General features: G+C 35.3%; 1 pseudogene; it reads right to left on the bottom strand.

Moving 5' to 3' along the window:
* Positions 1-437: 437 nt before the first annotated feature.
* On the bottom strand, positions 438-18,573 carry LOC121307755 (annotated as a pseudogene).
* Positions 18,574-20,141: the final 1,568 nt, after the last annotated feature.

The following is a 20,141-nucleotide window of genomic DNA, read 5'->3' on the forward strand; positions in this document are numbered from 1 at the left end:
TGTTGTCTAATTGTGCAAGTGACCATTTTACATCTATATTAATCTTGTGTGACCTGCTTATTAACATTTCCGGTTGATAACGAGCTGTGGTGATTAAAATGTCAGGTACCAAAGCAGGATCTACTGCTTATATATTACTGTGGAGCTTGCTTGTACCTCCCCAAAGTCAGTGCACAGGAGCTTCATGAATATACATACCAATACAAATATGATCACTACATGAACCCAGCTTGCTTCTTTAAAACAAAAAAAGTTAACACATTTAACAATTAACACATTTACAAGAGCTGTACATTTTTAAAAATAAATGTATAGTATATTTATATTTCAAAAATGTATTAAAATCTGCAATCTACAACATCTACATTATTAATGTAATAAAGGCAACACTGTTCTGTTACAAATATAGTACATAAGGATACATAATGGAGCTCAGTGATGCATCTGATTTTCCATCAAGTGAAAGAATGCTCAATACCTTCAAAAAACACCTTCTGAATTTATATATCTATAAAAACAAATGAAGAACACATATTACTGGGTCATTAAAGGGTGTGAGGCAGGCATGTATGCACATTTGCAGCTATAAAGTATTTTTTCTCCTTTAAAAAAAGCAACTTAGACAAGTTGAGCCTAAATCAACTAAGGGCAGAATTGTGTAAAAATGCTTCACAATGTCAACTGAAATGTGAACTAAAAAATAATATAACAGTCAATTAAAAAATAACCTGGATAAATGTTGCCACATCACTGGCTGTATGAGGTCACTCACTGCTAGCAATATCACTATGTCTATCTGAATTCTCAGTACAGCATTCAATTTGTTAAAAGAATGCAAACATATATTTAACATAATTGCAATTTGTCCTAAACACAATCAATCATGCATTAGTGTATGAACAGAATACTGAATGGTTTAATGACGGTTAGTTATCAGGTTCTACTTTTGGACCACTTAGACCCATTATGTATCATCAGTACCTCTTCTCACAGCACAGGCACATAAATAATAAGATATTCAGGCAGACAGTACACATACAAAATATCATACAAGGATTACAATGACTAAAGTACACTCTTAAAACACAGTTTATAAGGGGGTGACTAACATGACCCGGTTGTGTGTACATAGTATGTAAACACTGCAGTAATATGGTTCTGCCGCAGTGTGGTGAAGTTACAAGGTTAATCCCATGCATTTATTTAATCTATTTTAAGAACAGATACATGCAGCCTTCTCATCTTCACCCAGTATATTCTTTTTCAGCTAATGAAATTCTTTCAGGACACTAGTGAGTCTTCTAATCTTTTCTTCCATCATCTTTTTACTGCTTGCTGTTTCTTACAGAAGTTGCCTCATTTCTTCTTCAACCTGATACACCTGAAACAAGAATTCAGGACAAAATCCTTGATTTAATTTATGTAAATGTTGTAGGTTTTCAGAATGCACTTAAAACTGAGAAATGCTTTCTAATTCTGATTTGATCATTTTTCCAAATTAATTTTTAAATACACAAGCAAGCAGCTGATATGTGACCCACCCGTACAAAATCAGTTACAAATTAGCATAATAGACATCACTGGAGAGAACTATTTATCTGTGTTAAAACAAAAGATAAAAACTGTAACTGGTTATAATGAAGAAAAAAAAAATAATGTTGTGAAAATAATAATATAAACTGTAACCAGTAGTCTTTCACATATCACTCACTGTCATACAGTAAACTAATGATCTGTCCCACTGTCTAACATCTGATCAGAAAACAATCCTATCGATGCTAGATCAGTTGTTCCCAGGGCTAACATTTTCATCTTAGGACTCTGCAGACTAGTGACAGACAACATCATGATTTTTTAAAACAACATTATAGGAACCTTACTACAGATCAATTATATATATATATATATATATATATATATATATATATATATATATATATATATATATATATATATATATATATATGTAGTGCCTTGCAAAAGTATTCAGACCCCTGACCAATTCTCTCATATTACCGAATTACAAATGGTACATTGAAATTTCGTTCTGTTTGATATTTTATTTTTAAACACTGAAACTCAGAATCAATTATTGTAAGGTGACATTGGTTTTATGTTGGGAAATATTTTTAAGAAAAATAAAAAAACTGAAATATCTTGCTTGCATAAGTATTCAACCCCTGTGCTGTGGAAGCTCCCAGTTTGCACTGATGAAAGAAATTGCCCTAACGAGGACACAATTACCTTACCATTGGCCTCCACCTGTGAACCATTAAAGTTGCTGTCACATTTTCTGGATAAAAACCCCACTGTTGAAGGATCATTGGTAAGGCTGTGAATCTGAAGGAAAATGAAGACCAAAGACCATTCTACAGAAGTTAGAGATAAAGTAATACAAATGCATAGATTAGAGAAAGGGTACAAAATAATATCCAAGTGTTTGGATATCCCAGTGAGCACAGTTGGATCAATAATCAGGAAGTGGAAGCTGCATCACACCACCCAGGCACTGCCAAGAAAAAGCCGTCCCTCAAAACTCAGCTCTCAAACAAGAAGGAGACTTGTGAGAGAAGCCACAGAGAGGCCAACAATCACTTTGAAGGAGCTACAGAGTTCAGTGGCTGGGAGTGGCGTAATGGTGCACCAGTCAACCATATCAAGAGCTCTGCATAACACTGGCCTGTATGGGAGGGTGGATAGAATGAAGCCGTTACTCAAAAAGTACCATCTGAAAGCATGTCTGGAGTTTGCCAGAAAGCATGACAGTGACCCAGCTGCGATGTGGAAAAAGGTTTTGTGGTCAGATGAGACAAAGATAGAGCTTTTTGGCCAAAACTCAAAGCGCTATGTGTGGCGCAAACCTAACACTGCCCATGGCTCAAGACACACCATCCCTACAATGAAGTATGGTGGTGGCAGCATCATGCTGTGGGGATGCTTCTCATCAGCAGGGCATCTTGTTACAATTGAAAGAAGAATGGATGGAGCAAAATACAGTAAAATACTGCAAGAGAATCTGCTTCAGTCCGCTAAAAAACTGAAGCTTAGGAGGAAATTTACCTTTCAGCAGGGCAATGATCCCAAGCACAAGGCCAAAGCAACATTGGAGTGGCTCAAGAACAAAAAGGTGAATGTCCTACAGTGGCCCAGTCAAAGTCCTGATCTCAATCCCATTGAGAATCTGTGGCACTATTTAAAAATTGCAGTCCACAAGCGTCGTCCAACCAACCTGGAGCAAATCTGCCAAGAAGAATGGGCCAAAATCACTCCGACACTGTGTGCAAAGCTGGTACATACTTACCCCAAAAGACTTAAAGCTGTTATTGCAGCAAAAGGTGGCTCTACCAGATATTAATGTGTGGGGGTTGAATACTTATGCAAGCAAGATATAGCTAAGAAGCTAAGAGGTATGAAAGAAATGTTTAACACCATGCTTACCCTTTCATTCGCTGCTTCTATTTGCTTTTGTTTTTCTGTTGCAAGTTGAAGTAGATCAGCTTGATGTGCTGCTTGCACTGAATCAAGCTGCCTCCAAAATGCATCATCAAGCGAGTGAAACTTCTCCACTGCAGCTCTGAAATTGTTAAAAAAAAGAAAAAAGGACTTGTCTGTATTTACTTGCACATCACAACATCAACTACAGCGCTCCTTCAATTCTGCTATTTGACTTACACATCAGGAGATATTAGTGAAACAGTGAATTATAGAAGGGTACTTACACAATACAATTTAGTACACATACAATAACAGTAAAGTAACCAAATTCTAATTGTGAAATATCGAGGGAGCACAGTATAACACAAATGTCCAAATTATTAGTGTCCTGTTTAGATTGCAAAATTACCCAGAGAGTAGTCTCCTATATAGTACACAAGCAAATGCATCATGGAATAAAAGGGACATTTGTTGCATTCCAAAAAGCCAGCTTACAGTTCACATTTTTCTAAAACAAATAAACAAAAGGAAATACTAACTAAATAAGGTATTTACCCAGATTTTATTTAAATTACAACTGGAAACTGTGAAAGCTTTATAATTATTTCAATCTAGTACTTAACCCAGGACCAGAATTAGACAATGCATTACGGATTGACAGATTAGCTGATATTCAGTCATTCTTACTTTTGGCTTTGAAGGGACTTCTCTTTCTCTTCCACAAGATTCTTTTCCTTAGCATCAAAAATGTCTTTCATATGTTTGACCTGGGCTTCCAGTTGTGTCAGGAGTTCTGCTTGGTCTTGCCATTTGTTATTCATAGCACTGCATTTGATTAAAAAATAATGAAATAAAGTAAAACTAATTGATTGATTGATTGATTCAATATACAAGTTAAAATGTTATGCACCTGTAGGCTTTCTTTACACCCTCCAGTTCTGTCTTTCTCTTCCAGCTGCTGTTTTGATTGTTCTTTTCTCTTAGTGAGTCTTTCGACCTTCTCTTTTAGCTCATGCAATGGTGCAGTTTCATATTCAAGCTGCTCTTGAAAGGACTTTTGAGTCTGAAGGTTTTCATCTTGCTGTTTTCTTATTTGTTCATCCCTTTCTTGTAGGCCCTTTAAAAAAAAAAAAAATAAATAAAAAAAAATAATTCAAAGGATGGGGGTAATTATGGCCACTGCAAACATGGTATGTTATATAGCAGCTACTAAAATGAGTCTTCAAGTTATGTATGAATAACAAAAACTAGTTATTTTTAAGTGAAGCAATTATAAATAAAGAGACATGGTTCATCGGTGAAGATTTTTACCAAACACTGCTTCTGTAATACTTAGATGGGATAATTGCAAATTGCAAGGATACATATTGTTAGTATTTCTGCAACAATATCTCAATATGGGCTAAAGATGAAAAGCAGCCAATTTCAACAACCTGAGCCCCACCCTTCTTTCTGACCTTAACATAACATGCTTCTCCATAAATAAAAGGCCTCTCGGACATACATAACAATAATTGACAATGACACATCAAGGATTTGTAAAATATTTAAAACTATTTAGCTATTAAATATAAAATCAGGTTAAAAACTGTACTGTTGTACCATTTATTTGGTAGGCATAACCCTTTTGTGTTTGCTCAGTTGAATGCTAAGCACTCAGGGTGAAGTTATGAGTCAACATGAACTAACATACAATTTGGCGGTTTATTATCTCTTTTAGCAGAGGGTACAATGTCCCGGTCTATTTCAGAATAGAACCACTCCGCACCAGACGCTCGGCTCCATGCTCGGAAAAATACAGCCAGATTTGTCAAAGGTAAAAATTACATCACATTTTATTACAGGCGAGTTGTAGTGCTGGGGATTCAAAAATTGGCCAAATGCTAGCTTGTTGTAGAAAAAAAAAAAATGCTTTTTGGAAAATGGAATGTCAGCTGGCAAATCACTATTGCCAATAAGAGGAATACACTCAACCAACAGTACACATTGTTTTTTCTGGTTATACCAAGTGAAATTCACATCACATGCCAACTCTACAGATTCAGGAGGGACAGTAATAATTGGTAATCTACTCGGTAGGCTACCAATTTTCAGTACTGAAGCTCTATGACCATTCACTTCTCATACTGCCACATACAAATGTTTACACTTATGCAGGCAAAGCAATTGGCATTCCTAGGTTGTTGCCCTTCTGATGTATTTGTGCACTTGGGTAAGAGATAAAAGTACAGTCAGTACAGTGCAACCAAGCACAGGGTTAAGGAAACAAGGCATGCGCTTCAGCATAATAGCAATTGGGAGTGAGATTTTGTGTAACTTGACGAAAAAAAGCCAGATGTTCTGTGGTATCTAAATGTACAAATATGCTTTCTAGGTTGCACCTACTTTCACCTGTCAAATGTTGGAGTGCATGTATCTTGTACTACTTTAGGTTAAAGGAAACCATCCGTTTCTATGTCTTACTCTGGTTATCTGTTTGCACTTGTACTCCATGGGTCATTTCACCTCAGCAGTGTTTTCTGGGTCAAAGCGTGTTACTGGTTAAAAGCATGTCAATCAGTAGGTGAAGTAGCTGATTGGTTGTTAACAGGAAAGAAGCCAGCAAAGGGGTGGGTACAATTTCACTCTCCAGGTGAATGACCCACAAAGAGTCAAAAAGCATGGCTTCCAAACAGTTTCTTGAACCTAGTGTAGTATCATATATCATGTTTTGAAATTAAAATTAATAAAAATACATGTTTGCTATAACATGTTATTTATTTATTTTTAATACCACACATTTGAGACCTATAAAATGTGCATGGTGGATACACGTTACACAACTTTTTCTGTTAGCTACAATTACTTTAAGCAAAACAGGATCTGTATCTAAATTGTAATTGTTAGTTAAAAATAAAGCTAATTGTAATAAAGCTATAGGTAGTCCAACATGCTATAACCCAGAATGCCACAGGGTGGTGCTCAAGTTAAATTTGCATGACAACATAAGTTTTAGTACAAGCGGCTACAAGAAATTAAGAACACAGTTAGAAAGAAAAAAACACATAGCTCAGTTAAAATGTCTTTCTATTCTGTTTTGAGTTCTAAATTAAAATAATGTTTAATGCAATGAAAAAATGGGTTACCATGACCTACATCAACTCAAACTGCATTTCATAACAAACACCCACACAGTTTCACCAATGCAGTCAAATTGTAGAGGGTGTATTAAGGAACTGCTCAAGGTGATGATTTTCAGCAAGCACCTGTTAGAAATCGAGGGCTGTTCTTGCTAATGCATTAGTCATCTTGATTGACGATTGAGTTGCTGTTTGCAGGATGGCAAGAATCTCTCACACGGTCTGGGATGACCCACCTGCAAAGAAATATAATTAACTGCACACGTTTGTTTCACCTGAGAGTGGATGATTCTGGATGATTCTGATTGTACCTGGAATGTAGATCACCAATAGCAGCAGAAAAAATAATAAAGACTGCCAAGGCAGCATTTTAAACCAATAAACTACTTTTCAGTATACTCATTATTAACTTTAAAGGCGCTGTATATTATTTACTTTCATATTGTTATTGTCAAACTACTATATACCCACTTGATTTCTAGCTTCATGTAAATACTGTGCAAGAAATGTACTCAGTTGCCAATGTATTTTTCAACACAACAGAAGAAGACAGAAAAAATAAACACACAAAGCTTTTACCTTTTGGAAAGTTATTGCTTTATGTCTCACAGCACAACTAGACTTATTTGAAAAATAGAAAAACATCAATTGAATGTTTAAATCATAAATTATTTGCAGTAGCCTAACTTCTTCAAAACTCTACCTTTAAAATATGCATACATTATTAATCAAATGATGGCCTTGTGTGGGTGAGCCCCTCACTGTAATATTGAAATGCATGTTACTGTGTTCATGATTGTGATTGTTATTCTACTGATGACAGAGCCATGGTTTATTATGTATTGTGCATGTTGTTGGGAAAATCTATTTGATATATGATAGTGTATTGATGTATTTAGATTAGGGTGCTTCCCTTAATGAAGTTGCCATAGCTATACATGTGGAACAAGGGTTTTGTTGCCATGTGTTGGGTAATCTTCCAAGAGAAGGGGTAATGCTAATGTTCAGGATGCCTGGTAGAATAGAATGGTTGTCCTTTGAGCTTTATGGAATTTTGCTTTTGTGGATTCTACTGTGTGCCTTTTGGATCTTTGTTCTTTTAGACATAAAAAAAAAAAAAAGTTTGTGGCTTTCAGTGTAGGTTTCTTATTGCTATTTTTTTAATGACTAAATTAAAAAAAATGAATGACAGTGTACCAGAACATTAAGATTTTGTACTTCATTGGGGACCCCAACATTCATTTTTTTTTCTGTTGAGTGTCCTGAACCCTCAATGGGAAATCGTTACATCTTCTTACTTTTGTATACATAAATGCGATTTCACTTTATGAAGCATTTGCAGTGAAACAGTTCAAGTGCATTCTGATACTGTAAATGGACAACCCTCTAGACGAGGAAACGGTAGTTTAAATCAGCATAGTACAAATGAAAGGTTCAGGTGTTCTATCCCTCAAAATTCACAACACTGCAACATTTTTAAAGAAACTACATCCACTGTTTACCGTATTACAATTTGTGTAAACTTAACAATTTAAGGTTTCTCATTCCACAATGGTTAAAATTACTCAATAGTTTAGTGCCAGTGTTCAAATATTGAGTTTTATTGGTGACCCCCATTTGTTAACATAAGAAAACTGTTATGTGTTTCTTCAGGCCAGTGTCCAAAGCAAGGACATTTCCACTGCACCCCCTGGCTCCTTCAATTGTACAGCTTTCAGTTATTATAACAATACAATCCAATTAAATAGAATTTTCTACCTTGGTGTGCTAGCTCTTGTCCCCATATCCTTCTTTCTGCTCTGAGACCATCAATTACAGACTCCTGGGCAGTTAGCTGTGAAATAAGCTTTGATTTATCCTGCTTCAGCAACTCAATCTGAACATGTCTTCTTTTGTCCTCTTCCACCACTGCTTCCAGTGATCTGATTCCACTCTGAAAACAAACAAACAAACACATACAATTAATAAGGATAAACCCTGTATTTAATTTGACGACAGTAACTTTGCGTTGCCTGGTGCAAAATCAACGAGCTATTAGGAACAGGATGAGCACAGACAGACCTAATGTCCTCCTCTCCTTCGCAGCTTTTCTTATGTTCTTAAGAACAAACAATACCTAGGGTCCTGGCAGGACAATCTTAATAGACATGAAAAGTAGAGAGCACAACTTAAACATTGCTTTCTGGGTAAACCTGTTGGGTGTTTAACATGTTGTATGAATTTGTAATTTACAAAAACATTTTTAAAAGAAAGTTCCATTTTGGGGATTTCTTTTGAAACACAGGCTGTAAATGTCAAATTTTGAATCACTGGATATTTTTGTATTTGATAATTTAAATCTGAAAACGTGGATCCCTTAGTATACATGCACGTGGAAGAAGACTACTTCTCTCTGCATTAAATACCGTAAAGGAAAATTTATTATGATTACTAATTTTTATTTTATTTATTTATTAAATCGCTAGAGAATGGGTTTTCAATCAGGGGTACTTCAAAGTGTCATATTTGATACGCAGGACAACTAAGAATAAAATGTATTTTATTTTTTTTTAACGGTATTATAAATTCTCTCTAAACCTCTGTGCATAAATGTTACATTTGTGTTTAGCAACTCAAAGGTTTGAACAGTACAGGTTCAAAATGATCATTCACTTGTACGCATGTGTGACTTCGATTGCACGGAGTATTAGGGTGGCTGAGGCACTCCGAGCGTTCTGCGCTGCTCATGAACTTTGCAGTGGTATAATTGAATACTACATCGGTGAAGCAAAGTATAAAAGTTTTAATTATTGTTTGGTATTTTGTCCTAAAGCAGCAGTTTGTCAGTCTCAAACAGTGCCTTCAATTGTATATTAAATAAACAGGGTGTGACAGGAGCGGCGTCCCTCACTGAAACTTCTCTAAGGGATATGGACTTTTAAAACAAACTGTCTAACAAATATAAATGCTGTGCAATTGCACTGTAATAATGAAACCAACTTACCTGTTGTCTGTAAGGGGGATCCATTTCTCAGGGTATAAGCGGTAAACAAAAGTTAATGCTACATAATGTGTTGGTCAGAAGTACTATCATCATAATAAGTATAAAAGAAAATGCTAATTTTATCGTAAGGCTCAAGCTTCAGATAAATTAATAATTACCTGAGCCAGAGCGGCTGTGCTAGGTTGTTTGTTCCTGGGAAGCCATTTTGGGCTCAAGCCCTTAATACCTACCTTAGGATCAGTCATGCCTGGCAGTCTACCAAAATCGCGATTTTGTGGAAATAGAGAAATTGTGGAGTCACCGCGAAAATCACCAGTTTTAGGGGCAAATGCATTCCAGACTAGTATGGGGAGGAAAAAAAAATAAAACCTTGTGTAAATGAACTACTGCACAATGAAAGCGACGCAAACTACGTATCTTACTTCTGTAGATTTTTTTTTATTCCTTCGCTGTCCTGTGTGCATTAAACTTAGGCAAAAAAAAAAACAAACAAACAAAAAAACCCACATCCTTAAACAAATAACATGTAAAAAAAAAATAATACTCCAAAGCAGTTAACTTTCTTGTTTACTGTTCAAATGACAATAATGTTTTAATCAGACTATCAGTGAGTCTGTACTGGCTTTTCTGTGACCTGTACTGTACAGACAGTAGGGGGTGGGACAAAGTCAGTGCTGCATTGTTTTGATTTAGGTTGCTAAAATCTAGTTTTCAGCATTGGAGGTAAAATACCAAAAATGGATGACAAAGCAAAAAAAGCAAAGTATATTTTGGCTGATGATCGTGTCAAGACATTTCCCAAAGAAACTATACATACAGATGGAGGTAATTGTTTTGGACATCTTGTAATGTGACTTTGGAGACAATACAATAGCTTCAGAATCACACATTAAACGGAATACCACTACAGAGGCTGCTAAACAGAATGTAAAACAAACAACAGCTTTCAGAAAACAAACTTTAAAGTCAGCGCAGACCATAAGTATTCCTGTTAGTTGTAGCCAAGTTAAATCAGTACTACAGGTACGATCTAGCACAGCCACCTCAGTTCAAACAACCTGCTGCTTACTTTTTAAAACGCAGTTAGAATTTTAGACCTGGATAGGCACATTTTCTTTGTTTTGACTCGGTACTAATAAAATAAATTCCTGGATGGGACAAATAACATGACAACGAACGTGCTGCCTATATTGCCTTTATTAAAGTATGCCAGATGCCCTTGGGTAACTGAGTTTTGGGACAGTTTCTAATCAATTTCCACATTTGAATAGCTTGGCAAAGCTTTGCCTGATACTTCCAACCAATTCAGTGGATGCAGACCTGCAGTCTCAAAGTATTGGCAAGTCCACACCAGACAGAGAATGTCAGCAGTAACTGCGGGGGATGTGCATGCTTGACCTTACAAATGACAGCACTCTGTTTTAGTAAGAAGCACGTACCACTATTTTTAAGCTTTTCTAGTGCTCTGAAATATTATCTAGGTGTATTTAATGTTTAAACAGGTCCGGGAAATGTCAGCAAAATCCTAATTTTATTCCATAACCTACCAGTGAAAAATATGTAAATTTATTGCAATTTAAGTTGACTCCTAGTCATGCTTATAGGAATGTACCATGGAGTAACAGGGGGATTCTATAAGTTTGACTGATGGTGTTGCTTGCTGTAAGGTAAACAAAAAATGTAAAGAATGTTTATAATGTTTATACATATATAAAAGACTTGGTGATATGAGGAATGTAAATTTATTTATTGAATTATAAGCACAGTGTAAAAATGCTTGGATTTTGAATTCACCCATCCACCTGAGCTAGTCAGGATGTGGGGTTACCTGTTGGGTATAAATAAGGCATTTTCCCGTCAGAGTCTGGGATGTTACTGTGACTTGAATGTGGTGAGAATAGGATGAGGGATAGCATTAATGGCCTGTGTAAGCCTGCTAAAAAGAAACTAACAAGCATAGACCTGTATTTAGGATTTTTGTTATTTTGTTTTATTTGTTTGATTGATTGATTTATTTTTATTTCGTGTACAAAGTTAAACCTGTTCCAGTGTGTGTAGAGTTCTTGTTCGCTTGGTTCTGAAAAATACATTTTTCTGGTTGTAAACCTCAAACCTCCTGCCTTTGCCTGCTTTCCTGCCAGAACAACATTGCAGACCACTTGACCAATCACACACGGGGGGAAAAAAAGAATTTCAAAAGGTTGAAAACCACTGATCTTGCCTAATTAACATTTCATATGTGCTTTAATGTCTAAATTCCACAAACAGTTGAGCATTGACAGAAATATTGAACACATCTGATGATCGATTCATGCAGCACCTGTTTCACTCTAACACATTTAATCTAAAAATGACATGGTGCGACTCAATTTGCCATGCATGATGAAATAATGGGATTTTTCCTGAGGGAGATGGAAATTAGTTTTCCTTACAGCCTCAGTATAATTTATCTACTTTTGCAGAGATGTCTGAAAGCTGTAAAGGCATTAGGGACTTGCAAATGAAGGCAACTACATCCTCTTCAACTGCACAGTTTTTAGGGCATGGGATAACCAATAAGGTCCTCTTAATTTCTAAAGCCAAATGATAGTCAAGCCTTTGGTTACAAACCAGTGATAGTGCTGTAGAATATCTAACCAGAAAAACCAAAGTGAATATTACCAACAGGCCAGATGTATTTTTGGTGAGACCTCATTAGAAATTCCACATTTTCCTGTTGACTTTTAACAACCAAAAGAGGATCACTTTTACAGTAAGAGATCTGGTATTTTACTGGGATCAGGACATGATTTGGTATATAATTTCAGTAACAGTAAACCCATACTTTCAGTTCTTTTGTTGACCCTTGTTTTGACTTTATTAATTCAGCTATTCTTGCCTACTGCTCTTTCACCATGGCTGTAAGCTCCTGAATCAAGCTTGCAGACTGGTTCTCCTTTTGCTGAGATTTAGCCAGAGCTTTCTTATGTTCTGTGAACTCTTGACGTAATCTGTTCAAACCCATCTTTCACCTTGAAAAAAAAAGAAAAAGCTTTTATATTCAAATACAGCGATGATTTTACTCAAAAGATTTTAAACAAAAAAGTAGTCTAGACTAAAAGTATTAGTAAATTAAACACCCACCCACACACATACAAAAGATTAGAGACTGCGTAAATGCAGTTCTGATTTCTACTATTTTTACATTACCTCTTTAAATCGTGTTGCTTCAATGGTCAGAGCCATATGGAATTCATCCTCCAACTCCATATACTGCTGCTTTATAACTCTAATTTTCTCCTGAGATTCCTTTGTTTGTTGTAAACGTCTCTGCTCTGTTGCAGCCATCTCTTTAGTGAAAGCATTTTGAAATTCTGGTCCTGTTATTGTTACTCTGGATTCCAATTCTGTCCTTAAACCAAAACACCCCACACTAATTTCACATGTGCCAAGATGGAAATCACAAATAGACATATATTTAGAAGTTAAAGTGGAAAACAAAAGAAGACACAATGAATACATGTGCATGAATAAAACGATGAGAACAAGACCTGCATGTGTATGTCATTGTATATTAGTGATAATGAAGCCAAGACCCCATTGTTCAATGTAGTGTGTCATTTTTTATTTGAATTTCTCCGCATTCTTAGATTTTTGTTAACATTTCAGTTATTGCCATATACATTTTAGAAACACAGATGCTTTATTAAAATGCTATGAACCAACACTTTTGCCTGCAATTGTGGAACCCTGCAGTTCTTACCCTTTGATCTGGGAATATCAAATATATACAAATGCATCTTGCTCAATTTGAACAGTAAATGATTATAACACAGTAACCAACTACCTCCTTATTGCTATATTTTAGGATAATATGCATTTGCATTTCGCAAAGAATAAATTGCATTATCCAATATGCAAGTATCTTGAACACCAATCCTATTAAGAAATACTGTAAACCCATTGTCCTCCATAAAGCATTTTAAACGCCATTAAAAATAAAGTACCACCATGCTTTTTATTTTAGCTCATGCTTTTTTTTTAGGTTTTACTTTTTTAGTTTGTTCGTCCTTTGCAATTTCACATTCCTTTACAGACACCATGCCATCAGAATTATTTCTCCACCTGCCAGATTAAGTGCCTGGAGACGGGCCCTATAAACTAACACCTGGATCAGCAGTCTTTCCTAAAACACTAGAAATGTCAGTAGTTACCAAGGGTAATACACTGAATATTTAACACTGCCTGTTACAGTCAGTAACCCAACGTTAAAGGAAAATGTAAAATGTTTTTTGTTTTGATAAATTACCTTTTCAAAACAAGTAGGTAAGATACTGTTTTTAAAACACAGAGCACAATCTTTACAAGATTTACTGCACTATTTGTTTTACAAAATAGGAAAATATAAACATGTTGCTACTGTTACCTGTGTACTTGCTCCCTGGAAGCTAGAAGCTCATGCAGCTGTTGCACTTTGTCCTTCTGCTGTAGGACAAACACTCTCAGTATTTCCACTTCCCTTTGGGATGCTGCAACCTTTAGCGCCATTTCTTGTATTCTTTTCATCTGTAAATATTATTATTATTATTATTGTTATTATTATTATTATTATTATTATTATTATTATTATTAATAATAATAATAATAATAATAATAATAATAATAATAATAATAATAATAATAAACAACAATAACAATAATAATAACAATACACATGTTTTATTCAGGAATTGGAAAGTAATCAACAGGTATTTACCAATTCTTTATAACAATAAAAGCAAGGTAGTGGCCCCTACATATTGATACTGTCACCCCTACTGAAATGATGGCACATGTCCATGATCTGTGTTTAAAAAAGCTCAAGTTTTAGGGATGGAGATAACAGTTTATTACAGAAGAGAAAAGTTTATTCAAATCACATTTATTACTGCCATCGATATTCCTTAGAGCAAATGTTTCATAATTCAATTCATGGCAACATACTTTTACATAGATTCTGGATTTCAACTGAATAAATGAAGGTAGACTTTTGTTACAAGAAGTTACTCCAGTTACTTGGAATGTGCATGCTGCTGACACCCAATTGAGTTATTGATGGTTAGATTGCTGGTAGCCTCCCAGGAATTTCAGCTAAACTATGCATGGACCTTTATTATAATATCCTAATTTACATTCTGTGTCTATCACGATGACCTACTCTTTATACAGCACTGACACCTGTTGTGTGTTCTTTAAGGCATTAATCATGTTTACTAAACACTTAATTACAAGTCCTACAAATCCATCACTGTACCTCTGCAGCCTGCTGATGTAATCTTTGGGTTTCTATCTTTGACATGTTTTCTTCCAAGCACTCTAATGCCCTCCGCTGAGGTTCCTCAGCACTCCTTGCATATCTCAACTCATTAGAAAGAGACTCTGTGTTTTCTTTTAACTCATGAACACTGGCCTGGAGCTTACTTTTCTCAGCTTTCTGTTTTAAAAGCAATTCCTTTAACCTGAAGAAACAAATAACATGGATTTAAGGGGTAATGTTTCTGGCCGTGTGAAAGAAACACTACAACTTGGATACAGATCACTGCATAAGCATTTTCAGAAACGCTGTCCCAGTGGAATCCTTCCATTTTTGGCCCTGCAGATCCTTTTTTGGATACACTTCTTGAAACAGGAGAATCTAAGGGGGATTCATAAATCTCTTGCCTCGCACTTTTTTTTTTTTTTAATTCTCCATGATCGCTTTGATGGAATCATACAGAGCAATACACTCCCTGACACTTTCTCTCTATGTAGCATCTAGCATTAAAGTTACTGTAGCTAACAAAATAACAGCATACTTCCATTAGCTACATGCGTCTTAAATGTGCAGTTTTAAAAGAAACACATGTTCTAGAACACAAGCCTTTACATTTTTAAACATAATATAGGGTATTAGTTTAGGTTAAAGGAAATTCTCAGTTTCTATGCCATTTTCTTTGGTATCTGTTTGCACTTGTACTCCCTGGGTTACTTTACCTCAGCAGTGTCTTCTGAGTCAAAGCATGTTACTGACATGTCAGTCAATTGGGGTGGTAGCTGATTGGTTGTTGGCAGGAATGAAGCAAGTGAGTACAAGACCGTCTAAAAACATGACGTTTTCTGTGTCCTAGTGTAGTACCATATATCATGTTTTGCTAGAACTTCTTTCAAAACTGCACATCTGAGACCTATAAAATGAATATGTGCATGGCAGAAATATTTTATGGAACTAATTTTGTTAGTTACAATTACTTTAAGATACTACAGTAAACTTAAGATATATTTTTTAGAAACAATCTAAAGTAATTATTGAAGTCATCAAATCACATAATAGCAAGACTTATCAATAAATGTCTAACTGTGCAGCCGTCATCAGTAATGCTAGCAGAAATTGTTAATATATTTTATTGTCTTATTTTAATATATAAAAGTTATTTTACCAGGCAAGTGTTTTTGTAAAAAACATCTCATTTATAACTTGATTTGGTGCAAGAAGTTCATAAAAAGGTAAAATACCCTGACAAATGTTTAAGATTTTTCTAATAAAAAAAATGTATGTGTTTAGGTAGAGACTTTTTATTCAAGTGCTTCCTCTCCCTGACAATATTTTCATGATTTATTTAGCGAGATAGTCTACAAAAAGCTATGAATAATTCAGCAAGGGTTGAAATCCCAGTATCAAGTTAATTAAGGCGTGTTTACACACTGTCTGTGGTGGCACTGATGCGGTATCACTAAGTGTAAATGGGAAATGCTGGTAAAATGCAGCCACACTTTATTCTGCCACTGAACCACCTCTGAGGTGCAGGTACTGAAGCGCATTACTTTCAATGTAAACTGCAATGCCTTCACAGCCACAGCATTTTGCATTCAAGGTGGATTTATTTTTCCAAGTAAATGCAATTTCCTGTTCCGCCACATGTAGATTGAAGAAATAAATCCAACAAAGTGACCCAGGCAGTAATTGGTCTGAAAAAGAAGGGAGCTTTTGACCATCACAGCAAAGGAAGAGATAAATGCCTAACTTGATGAAACCGTGTGAGATGCTAATGTGTATTCCACAATAATAGAAAAGTTAATGACATGTGTTGTGTGTAATAAATAGCAAATGAGGGCTAAATTCTCTCTGTACGTCTTCCAGTCTTTTCATTAGTCTATTGTGATATTCAGAAAGTAGTAAAAAATATCACGAATACCACGACAGGTACCAAAGGCATCATTGTTTTTATCACCAAATTGGCTATATTGTTGGGTGTAAAAGGTGTATTTATAAAACAAAATGCGTAATCAGTGCAGGCACTGATCCTGCATTTTCTGTGGGAATATGGTTTTAGACTAACTTACCCTTCCTCACTTTTTTTTGTTTTATGTTGATAACTAGTTTCTGTTCTATATCACATATTGCAAGGCAGATCCCTTTATGCTATGTTTGGTCAGATGTTATTAAAGTAAACTGCTTTACTCCATATATAGGTTCTTCATTTGTGTTTGTTTGCTTGGTTCGGGTGGAATCCTTCTTCGTTCTTGGTCCTGCAGATGCTTTTTTGGACAGATTTCTCAGAACATCCAACTCAGTAGACCATGTATTACTGGTGGATTCCTCTCCTTGACTTGGAGAAATCAAATGTTTTTTTGCAGTAGGCATTGCTTGGTCACTCGAAAAATAGAAATGTATTTTAAGTAAACTGACAAACATGAAATAAGAAAATGAAAAACTTTTTAAAAAGAGAACATTTAGGGATATAAAACTTTTTTTTTTTCTGAAAACTTGAAATATTTTTTATAAATTAAACAAGCACTAGATCATTTTTGAGGTTACTTGAATTTGTTTTGTTTTCTACCATGACATAAATTATTCTATGTTGCTATCACTGTTGCCATCACAAAGAGAAAACTGAACAATCTGGATGGCAAGACATATGCAGAACTATATAAAAAAATAAAAAAATAAATACTCTTAGCAGTAAGGCCTTCCCTCACAGGAGAATTCAACTAAGAGAGGCCTGTGCCATTATCTTAAGCTGCTGTGGAGGAAAACAAACAAACAAAAAAAAAAAACAATCCTGTCCCTGAAATCCAGTGGAAATGTGATTTTAAAAGTACACCTAGCCAAGTTCTTCAGAGTCCAACTATCTGATTGGGATCATTGATCAGGTCCTCTGCGACTGTAATAAATGACTTTTTGCACCTGGAAAACAAGAAGCTATTTCAAAGTGCCTGTGGCTAATCTTGAGATCAGAAATGGAATATGGGCTGAAGACAAGAGGGATTATTATCCACCAAATGCAGACTTACCTTCTAGACAAGTTCGTGGGAATCAATAACCAATCGTGCGACAATTCTAAAAGAAGCCAGAGTTATTATTTTTTGTTTTATTGTCAAAAGGAAAATTTGGCTCAGGATTTGTGGATGGGTAGAAAGAACAAAGACACATAAAACATTTTGGACTGCAATAAACCATCTCTTATTTTAGATAAATCATACATTCCATTATCAAAACATGACTTCACTGCAGGCTACTACTGTATTTCGTCCACCAGTATGTTCATCTAAGTTTGGTCACTTTAAAAGACAAATTATACCTTTTGAATAAATGCTAAAATAACTATTTATTATCCAAATACTTCTCATAAACAAAGGGACTATAACTAAAACTACCATGAATTTTACAATGTTTGTAACAGTGTTTACATTTATAAGCCCACTTACTGTACCGATAAACAGGACATTTTTCAGCACACAAGGGTAAACATCATTAGTTGACTCTTATCTGTGCCCCTGTAGTCTGAAATGACATAAAATTTGAACCAGGCTACAAACATAATGAAATGCATGCTAAAAGCAGTATTAGAAACTGCATTTCAACACATTAAGCTATTTATACAGACATACAAACAACACACAAGACATTGTAAAATGAGTGACACAGTGGAATGATTTCAAGGATAGCCTTTATTAGTCCAACTAATCACCAAGACCTACAGTCTCGTACTTTCTGTCTTCTGCAAATGACCGTCCACATTGGTCCATCACAGACGACATAATGTACAAATGCGTCCTCTGTATCACTGTCAGATATGTACGCCTATGGGTGATGTTTAGTTAAAATAAGAGAAATAAATAAACAAAAACTAAAACGTTTGTACTGTTCATTGTTTGTGAAAAACACATGAAAGATGAGCTCTTTTATGATCCAAGTTTTGTTTTGTAAGGGGGCTTTCACCAAACTTATACCTGTCTGTCAGACTATTTTCCTTTCGCTTCTTTGATGGTATGCCGTCTGATGACCGCAGTGGTTCTTCTGTAACTGGGAATTTTGGATCTTCTTGAACCCTTTCTGCGATTCTCTTTGCCACTTTCACAGTCACTTTCAGATGTATGATCTATGTCTCTTTTTGATTTCTGCATGGTTGATGGAGTTGAACTTGAACACGCAGGAGTCTAAATTAATAACAAACAAGCATGTGAGGAATAGACATCCACTGCCATGTCTGTCAATTCCTATGAAAAAATACGTGTGTGACATACAGATGACCAAATTTAGACAGACACCAGAAGCTAATACTCACAATAGCATAGGCTAAATAATGTTAATATCAAGTTTAATTAAAACCGGTTTAATTAATACACAGTTTTCCATATCTTGTAAACCTGTAAAGCGTGTCATATGTATATCCGCATTTAGTATATCCCGGTCACCTTAGATTTTATCCCAAAGTCTGAAGCATGGAGAAAAGAATGGATGGGATGCTTCAAGGATTGGATTAATCAAATTCTGTATGATCTTTAAGAGTGAATGAATAAGTATGGGTGGAGAGTGTTATTATCTGTTAAATAATTTATGCATGTTCCCTAGCATTCTCTATAAACCCTTACCATGCTTACCAAGTATTCCAGGAAAAATACTTAGTAGGCACAGCAAACAATTTACCAAGCAAAATGCACTATAAAGAATATAATACTGAGAACACACATAGGATACTAAACAGGTGAGACATGATATTAACTGCTTTTACAGCAAAGCAGTTATAGCATACTAAACATGCTAACTGTTTCTCACAGAATGTTGATAAACCATTTACTTAATTACCAACAGCTTTTTATGTAGCGATGTGACAAAGTGCCCACCCCTGTGTATATTTTCTGTTATATGTTGCATGTGGTGTGTTAAATGTTGGTGTATAGGCATTGGTACACGGGATATAAACGGGTCTGTGTTTCACGTGTGTTTAGAAATGTATAATTGTATTTAGGCACGGAATTGTACATCACTTCACGTGCATTTAAAGTAGTTAATATGTGAGCACGAGGTTGTGAGCATGAGCGATTATTCCTCAACGCTAAACAATATGTAATATCCAATTTTGTTTTAAATGTCAGAAAGTTTTTTTTTGTATAGAAAACAAAGTAAAGCATCCCTATAAAGCATGTTTAACTAAAAACCTTTCCTAAGCAAGCCCATTTCATATTTGATAAGACTCTACTCTTTAGTGTATAGTTGCAGTTTCTGACAATGTCTTACTATTCTGCAGCCTCCAATTATCAGGTTGTAACAGCAGACTTCACACAATATAAAAGCCATCTATTTAAAAAAAAAAAAAAAAAGGAAA

Source organism: Polyodon spathula, chromosome 3 (assembly GCF_017654505.1).
Source record: "Polyodon spathula isolate WHYD16114869_AA chromosome 3, ASM1765450v1, whole genome shotgun sequence".
Lineage (NCBI taxonomy): Eukaryota > Metazoa > Chordata > Actinopteri > Acipenseriformes > Polyodontidae > Polyodon > Polyodon spathula.